This window comes from Lycium ferocissimum, chromosome 12 (assembly GCF_029784015.1).
Source record: "Lycium ferocissimum isolate CSIRO_LF1 chromosome 12, AGI_CSIRO_Lferr_CH_V1, whole genome shotgun sequence".
Classification (NCBI taxonomy): Eukaryota; Viridiplantae; Streptophyta; class Magnoliopsida; order Solanales; family Solanaceae; genus Lycium; species Lycium ferocissimum.
Genome location: NC_081353.1, coordinates 19,854,813 through 19,864,011, shown reverse-complemented (window position 1 = coordinate 19,864,011; position 9,199 = coordinate 19,854,813).

The window sequence follows — 9,199 nt, the reverse complement described above, 5'->3', positions numbered from 1 at the left end:
ATCATGATTTGTTTTTTGGGTTAGCTCTAGTAAGCATGGAATTGATGACTAGAACTAGCTCTATTAAGCATGGAATTGATGACTAGAACCTATAATTGCATGATTTCTTCCTAATTGGCAGCTAAATTATGAGATTGGAAGTTAGGGTTTATACCCAAATTTGGGGGTTTTGCCTAGAATTCAAAATTGGATAAATTGTTGATTCTTCTAGCTTGATATTGATGGGAATTGATCACCTAGAGCTTTAATTTCATGTTGGAACCTTTAGATTCCTAATTTCACCCTTCTGGTTCATAAAATTAGTTCTATAGATTAGGGATTTGGGTCTTGAATGGAAGTAGGGTTCGTTTGATGTTCTTCTTAATTCTAAATTCGTGATTCCAATATGCCTAGACTTTCTTTATCTTGAGGTTCAAAAGAAAGGGAAGTCTAAGGAGTGATTGTTGGTGATATTGTTGTTCGGCATTCCAGGTAGGTTACGGTTTACCCAATCTTTGAGACTTCGTTTAGCGAAGCATATATTTCGACGATATTGTCGGAGAATGCATATAAACCTTCGAGTATGAAGTTGGGTTGGATATTATCTTAGGTTGGGCCCTGTTGTGTGATTAGGGTTAGCCACCCCATTGTTTGCTATGTACTTATCTTGTTCTATTATTGTTGGCTTGATGCCACGTGCAGATAGTAGATGTTGGAGACTATTGATATATTCTTGACCATATATTGTAGTATCTTACTTTTTGATGTTTGATACGAGGATAGTGTTCTATTATGGCTTATTGTGCAGCCTTTTTCATGATATTGTTGGTGTGCCCATGCGTGGTACTTGTGATATTAATTTGATTATTGACATTGAACTTATATAGCACACATTCTCATTATTTATGATATACAGTTGATACGTTGAAGATACTTGAGAAAATACTGTTATGAGCTGGACTCGGTTGGATGAGAGTGACGTGAGGATCGATGTCCTATTTATCCCGGAATTGAGGTTGTTGCTGGAATTGTAAGGTAGCAGTTGCCGAGATTGTTGCCAGAACGGTGAGGTACATGGACTTCGCATGTCTCTCCTGCGTTGTGCTACCGAGATGTAATGTTCCATTATCGGAGTACATGTGTACGGTGCATATGCATTGCATTCACATTTCATCATTATTGCATGGCATCGAACTATGGCTTTCATTTTGATATTCTTGAGATGTACTTGTGATATATATATGGATTCGGATTGAGTATTTTGAGACTTGGTACATTTGGGTTAGAAGCTAAACATAGGTAATGACGCGTACTCGGTTTCTAGCTTGTGTTTGACTTATACCTTGTTGATTTACCTGTTTATCTTGATTTATTACCTTGATACGTGTTAGCTAAACTTAGTCGGCCTATGATATCTACCAGTACTTGTTGTTTGTACTGACCTGCACTTGCTGCATTCTTTGATGAATGCAGAGTTCCAGGTGGGATCGACCTTTGCTTCTCATGGCTGATAGTGGTACGAGAGTTACTGTTAGAGTCTTACAGGGTGAGCACGAGGATGTCCGCCGCCTTGAAGATTCTTCTTATATCTTACATTGATATTCCGAGACATATTCAGACTATTGATGTATTTTATTACTTTTAGACTTGTAGTATCTAGTTAGAGGCTTTTCTATGGTTAGACCAGACACTGGGTGGATGTGATGTATTTCCTTACTTCCGCATATTTCTATATCATTATCGTTAGACTTACATGATTGTAACGACCCGTTTGGTCATTATAGCTCTTTTGGCACTTTCGTTGTTCCTGAGCATTGATTGGCTCACTTTTGACCCGAGGTTGACTTTTGGGCAAACAGACCTTTTTTGGAGTTTCGTCAACTCCGAGAGGTCCGGATGGTTGTTTAGAACCTGTATGTATAATTGGTTCGGTTCCCAAAGCATTGTGGTGCATTTCGGGACTTTAGATGGGAATGGAAAGTAGGCACCGGTGGTTGACTCGATCAACGAGTTCTTCGTTGAAAATTTTAAGACCACGAGTGCGTTCGTAGCGTATTTTTGTATGGATTTAGGTGGTCGGGTTGTGAGCCGATGGCCTCGGGAATAACCCAGAATTTCGATTGAGGACTTAAAAAATTTCGGGAAAACTGGTGTCTGGTGCCCGCAATGGCGGCACCGCTGTGGCGGTGTGATGACCACTGGGGCGGTGATGGGTAGATGAGGCTATACCGCTGCGGCGGCACACGGCCCGCCGTATGCGACATCCCAACCATTTGTGGCGGTGACAGCGATGGAAATTTCATTAAATGTGTCTTAAATAAGTCTTAGACCCTCATTATTTTATTTCTCGATATTGGAGCTTGGGAAAACTGTTCTTGGAGACAAATTGAGGAAATATTTGGAGGTAAAACTTTGTCTAATCCTTTACTCCTCTCTAATCACTATCATCCTAGATTTCTCCTTCCCCTTTCAATCCCTTAGAAATGGAATTTGAAGGAGGATTTTGGGAGACTTCTCCCCAGGGTTATACTTGATAAATTGATGATGTTGATACTAAAATTTGAGGAATCTAAGCTTAGTAAACCCATGTCTTCCACTTTTAACGTTGAATTTCAGAGTTGGAGAATTAGGGTTCACACCCAATTTGGGGGGCTTTAGAAATCAGATTTAGACCAATTCTTAAGTTAAATCAATAATTAATGGTTGGGTTATGATCATCTAGGACTTAATTTGATATTTTGCCTCTGAATTTTCCGTTTCTCCCTTGTGGGCCCATTTTTCCAATTTCTAGGGTTAAAATGGACCTAATTGATATCATAGCAATATTAGTATCATTCTTCATGATTTCTAATATAGAGTTCAATTATGCTTAGGCTACTTTGGTTCTAAGCTTCAAAGGAAGTGCAAGGAAAAATAGTGACTTGTTGGTATTGCGGTTCGACAGTCCAGGTAGGTTATGGTTTACCTTTGGTGAGACTTCGTATATCGAATCACATATTTAGATTATGATGTCAGAGACATCATGTGAACCTTCGGGTGTGAAGTTGGGATGGCTATTGCCTTAGGTTGGGCCTTGATGTGTGTTGGGACTAGCCACCCCCTTATATGTGTTTGATTGTTCCATTGTGTTGGCTTGATGCCATGTGTAGTTGGTAGATAACGAATGTCGCTTGTTGTCCTGATTCGGATAGGATTGACATACCCGTTGTTGGTATTTGTACTTTGATATATTATTGGCGTACCCACTGTTGGTACTTGATTTATATATGTTGGCATACCCACTGTTGGTATTGTGATGTGATGCATTATTGGCGTACCCCGTTGAGGTACTTGTGATATTGAGCTTGCTTGTTGATTGTTGACATATGCATTGCACTCATTCCTTATATTTATCATGCATGGCCAATATACGGTGATGATCCGATATCGTTGATTGAGCGAAACTAATATTTGACAAACTCTTTTACTTGAGTGATTGTGAAAAGGCTGATGTCCGAAGATCCATTCCGGAATCGTTGTTGATATGAAATTGACACTTGATAAACTCTTTTACTTGAGTGATTGTGAGGAGGCCGATGTCCGAGGTTCAATTCTGTGTTACACCTCGAAAAACTTTTCGCGTCGTTTGCTTTGTAAGTAAACTAACGTAAGCTCGGAGAGGTCATGGAACCCTTATAAGATTAATGAATACTCTTAACAAGTGTTAAGCAAGCGCCTAAAGGTTCCGGGACCAAGCAAATCGAAGAAAATAAATTTGTCGAAAATTTAGCAGAATTTTGGGCAGATTTTAAGTCATTTTGGAGGAGTATATCTCCTAGTATATTAGGAGTTTCAAGGTTTTTCAAAGCCTAAAATGAAGTTCATCGAGTCTAGTTTCCAACGCAATAAATCGCTCGTCGATACAACATCGGAGTAGAGAATTATGAACGTTACAAGTTAGGCTGACAGAGCAGAAACGCGCGCTACAGTGCATGCTGCTACAGTAACCGAAGACTCTAGGTCGGTCCAAATCGACTCTAGAGCTCTAGAAAAGGGGTTTTACCCTTATTTATTTTTTCATCCAACACCTCTAAAACATTCCCAAACCTCTAGAATATTTCCCAACTTCCATCCATGAAATTTCAGCCCAAATCAAGTGGAAACAACCAAATCTTCCATCAAGAAAGTTAGAAACTACAAGAGTAGAAAACCCATGGTGTTGTCTAGTGGTTGAGGGTGAAGTTGAACTGACCCAGCAGTGATTCTTGGGTTGTATGCACTGCTTAAGGTATGTATAACACCCTTTTGGTCATGTGTTAGCTTAAATTGATGTTGATAAAGTTGTTTGAGGATAAACACCGCAAGACTACATCGAAATAAGTTAAGTTAAGCCACTGTTTTGTAGGGGCTATTTTGAATGTTTAAATATAACTTCTAATGGTCGTAAATTGTGGATTATAACCTGAATATATGATCACTATAGTTATTGGGATTATTCATGTGTTAGTGGAAAAAATGGAGAAGAAAATATATGAAATCTATGAATAGAAAGTAAAGGATGAGGCGTAGGAGTATGAATTGTTCTGGAATACATTTAAGGATATTTTGAGCTAAATATGATATGGTGTGTGTGTGTGTATATATATATATATATATATATATATATATATATATATTGTTATGAAGGTGTGTAAAATTTGAATTATGAAAGGAGAGTTAGGGTTGAGGGTTATATTGGATTATATTGAAGTTGTTGCCATTGTTGATTGTTGTTGTTGTTGTTGGGCTGTTTGATGACCCTTAGTAATCTTTGGGATGTAGTATAAACAGGGGAGATGCTGCCCGAATTTCGGTAGATTCTAAAGGGATTTAATTTGAAGGCTTAAGATAAGCATATGACGATAATCCTAACAATAACATGAACTCTCTCGAATGTAGATTTACGAGCTTGGGAGGACCAGCGTTAAGTAGTTAAAGTTAAGGCGACCGAAAAGGTATGTTAAGGCTAGTCCCTTTCTTTCAAAATACATGATTCCTATGTTATGATTCTATATATGTTTCCATAACCTTCTTACTTCCAAAAGTTAGAAGTTCATGATTCTTAAAAGCTTCTTATGATACTAAAGATGAGATGCTTTCTATGATGAACATGATGGTGATGATTTTAATTTTAGAAATGCCAAAGATTATGATTTTGATGCTATTATGAGATTATTGAGCTTATTTCATGATTTCCTTGATTTTATTCATTATTTTTGATCTCACCTTATGATAATTGTTCCTTCAAGGTGAGATATAGCGATGATGATTATTCCATAATATAATCGAAGGTTACCAACCTTACGTCACTCCGATAAGTTGTAACTTTTATTTGGGCTCTCATATATATATATATATATATATATATATATATATATATATATATATATATATATGTGTGTGTGTGGGGGGGGGGGGGGGGGGGGGTATGGGGAAAGGTGAGGCGTTATATACGCATGACCACCGATCGGCGGGATATCATCCCCGGACGCGGGATATATGGATAAATGGATCGGGGTACACGCGTTCCGCGGCAATATAGTGTGTGTGTGTGTGTGTATATATATATATATATGGATCGGGTTGCACGTTCCGCAGTAATATAATATACTCATGGATCAGGCTGCACGTTCCGCAACACGATTATGGTATATATGTATGAGAAAGCTTTTACGTAAAGCTAAGCATGCGTAGTGTCAGCAACTTACTGGGCAATCGGATACACGGGTTATCTTTTTATTTCATGTTATGTCCCATATCTCTTGTTATATTGTTATTCATGCCTTACATACTCGGTACATTATTCGTGGCGTCGTCCTCTTATGGACTGCATTCATGTACCGCGGTAGACGGAGGTAGATGGACCGGATCCTTAGGAGCTCCATCAGCTGAATCTCAAAAGCACTCCAGTTGTTTCGAAGTCGCTATTATTGGTACTACTTTTTTGTATATGCATACTTGGGTATGGCAGAGTCCTGCACCGTCTTATGGATTCATATGTCCTATACATAGAGGCTCGTAGACATATGCATATACCTAGATATTCCCTAGCCTTAATAGAGCATATTGTTGTATTGTGTTTAGACAAACTTGTTGGCTTATGTTTATGGGCACGGTTCTTTTGATGATTATACAAAGATGTGCCATTATCTTGTGCTATATGTCCTTAAAGAGTATGACGCACATGAGCTAGCTTATGGCCCACGTAGAAATGAACATGAGATGTATGTTTAGAGGTACTCGGTAGGTTAGCTTACGGTGCCCGTCATGGCCCTTAGTTGGGTCGTGACAAAAGTGGTATCAAAGCAGTTTGTCCTAAGGTGTGTCTACAAGCCATGTCCGGTAGAGTCCTGTTTATGGGTATGAAGCGCGCCACACTTATAAACAGGAGGCTGCAGGGCATTTAGGAATGATTGACCCTTCCTTCTGATCTTAGATCGTGAGATAGAGCCATGTTATCAGGTTTCCCCTTTTCCTAATCGCGTGTTATGATTTCAGTAATGCCTATGAAGAGGAAGGCTATAACGGCCCAGAAGGGCAAGACGGTGGCCGGAAGAAGGACTAAACAGGAGCCACCGGCAGAGATAGAAGAGGGCGAGTCCCGTAATGAGGTTCCATCTCAGAACTCTTTTACTTCACCCATTTTAGAGGAGCATGAAGGAACCTATGCCCAGCTTCAGTACCCCCAGTCCCTCTGCCCGATACTAAGGGCCAGCAGATGAGAGAAGTTATTCAATTGCTGACCCAGTTGGTTGTCACTCAGGCTCAGCGGTAGGGCGCAAGCCAGTATGATAGAGCATTTAGTGCAAAAGCCCGCAGTTTTATTAATCTGAATCCTTCAGAATTCTACGGGTCGAAGCCGGACGAGGACCCGCGAGGACTTATAGATGAGATCTTTGAGAACGTTGAGACTAATGCATACTTAGATCTTTTGAGTCGATTGGAATTGGCTTCACTATGATTACGGGATGTGGTACATTCACAGTATAACTTTTTTGGATGTTTTTAAGGGGCAAATGCACCTCCCCGAGTATGGAGGAGTTCGTGGAATCTTTCCTCAGGCATTACTTGCCATGGGAGTTCGACGGGCCGAGCTAACAAGTTCTCAGTGAAGGAGGTATGGTGCCCCGAGTATAGTCTTCGCTTTTTAATTCTTTGGTAGGTATGCCCCGGCCACAATGTGTAATATGGGGGACCGTGTACACCGATTCGTGAGTGGTTTGGGGCCACATTTGATTAAGTGCCGAGACCTCGCTCGGAATTTGGATGGATATTGCTCGTATTCGAGCCCATTTCGAATTTTGGAGGAACGGCGGTGCGGAAGGGCGCGGCGTGATACGATAGAAGGAATAGTAAGAGGGCCGGATCTTGGGGTCTTTGCTAGCGAGTTCAGAAGGGATAGGAGCCACAATATTCTAGGTATTCAGGCCAATCAGTGGCTAGTGCACCTTTTAGATTTGTGGGAAAGAGAATTGATCGTCCTATTTATTCTGGACCGGGCGAGAGCTCCAGAGTTTCGAGTTTCTAGTATAGGGATGATTTAGGGCGGGTGAGACTACCTTCATGTCACACCCCACCCTCGGTAAGGCGTGATTGGCACTCGGCACCTTACGAGCCAAGGCGGACGCAACATAACTTGCGTCCGCCCGGGTCTCAAATGGAAACGGTGGGATCGAGAGGCTAAGTACGAACGTAATATCACGCGTAAGTATATGTGCAATGGACCCGTGATGCGACATTACGCCGTCACACTATGACCAATTTGTACACGAACTTTGCGCAAGCCTCTGTGAACATGGTAAGAGTATACAAGTCAGGACAGGCCCCCGACATACCCTGAACAAAAATCATACATATATATATATATCCAGACTCGGCAATGCTCCAGGAAGAAGTGGAGCCACTACTCAAGACCAGTACCTAAATGTAGCCTACGATGAAAGATCTTTGTCTCGTCTACCATCTACACACACGGGCATGACGCAGGCGTCCACAAGAAAGGATGTCGGTGCGAACAATGTGCGATGCGTATGTAAGGCATGAATAGTAGCATGATATAAGAATGAAGATAACGTAAGATAAAGTAAGTAATTATCCCTTGGCTTCTACGAGATTTTGTCATGTAAATTAACTTGTCTATAGGAAACATTTCATACACGTCCGTACACGATATACGTACATTTGCATTCGCATACATTTACTATACATACGTAAATGTATAATATGCGTGCCGACCTGTCGGGACTCGGTATCATCCGTACTCGGCCACTTTCGGGACTTGGTGTCATCTGTACCCAGCAACCACTTTAAAAGGACTCGGTGTTATCTTACCGCCCACTTTGGGACTCTAAATACCAGTATTTGATCGATGGGGGTACGATACATACATACATGTATATAAACATAAAAAAAAATACATAAATGAAATCAACATCATATTAGCATTATGATTATCACTATATCATTCATGAAGGATCAATCATCGTAAGGTATGAATGAAATCGATATCACGAGAGTACTTCGAGAACCATGAACTTAGATATCACTAGAAATAGAATCGTATTGACATGCATATCTCACCTCGAAAGAACATTAGTATGAGGGTGAGATCAATCCTGAAAGAATAGTCTCCAAGATCATGGAATAAGCTCAGTAATATCGTAAGGATCATGAGAATCATGAACTTCTAGCATTTGTGGAAGCAAGGATATTATGGATAGCCTGACAGGTTTTATAACAAAAGAATCATGCCTTTAGAAAAGAAAGCGTTTAGACTTAACATACCTTTTTGGTCTCTTAACTACTCAATGTTTATCTTCTGACTCGTGAAATCTACATGTAAACCATTCATACTATTGTTAGGCTTATTGTATACTTATCATAGCCTTCAGTTTAAATCCGTTTAAGAATGCGAAATTCGGGCGTACCTCTTGTTTATATATGCATTTAAAAATCACAATCCAATAACCAATAGGAACAACAATAATACCAACATCACAGCAACATTATCAACACACAATAGGCTCCGTAAAATATCCCACATGATGTTTTCCAGTTTCTCAACTAACCAACTTGTTATACGACTATTTAATAACTTTATCTCGTAAATACCTGAAATTAATATTGATAAGTAGAATTCAACCTTACTTCTAGAGGAAATATTTAATATTTCTTTGAAATTGAATTCTAAGCAGCAAAACAA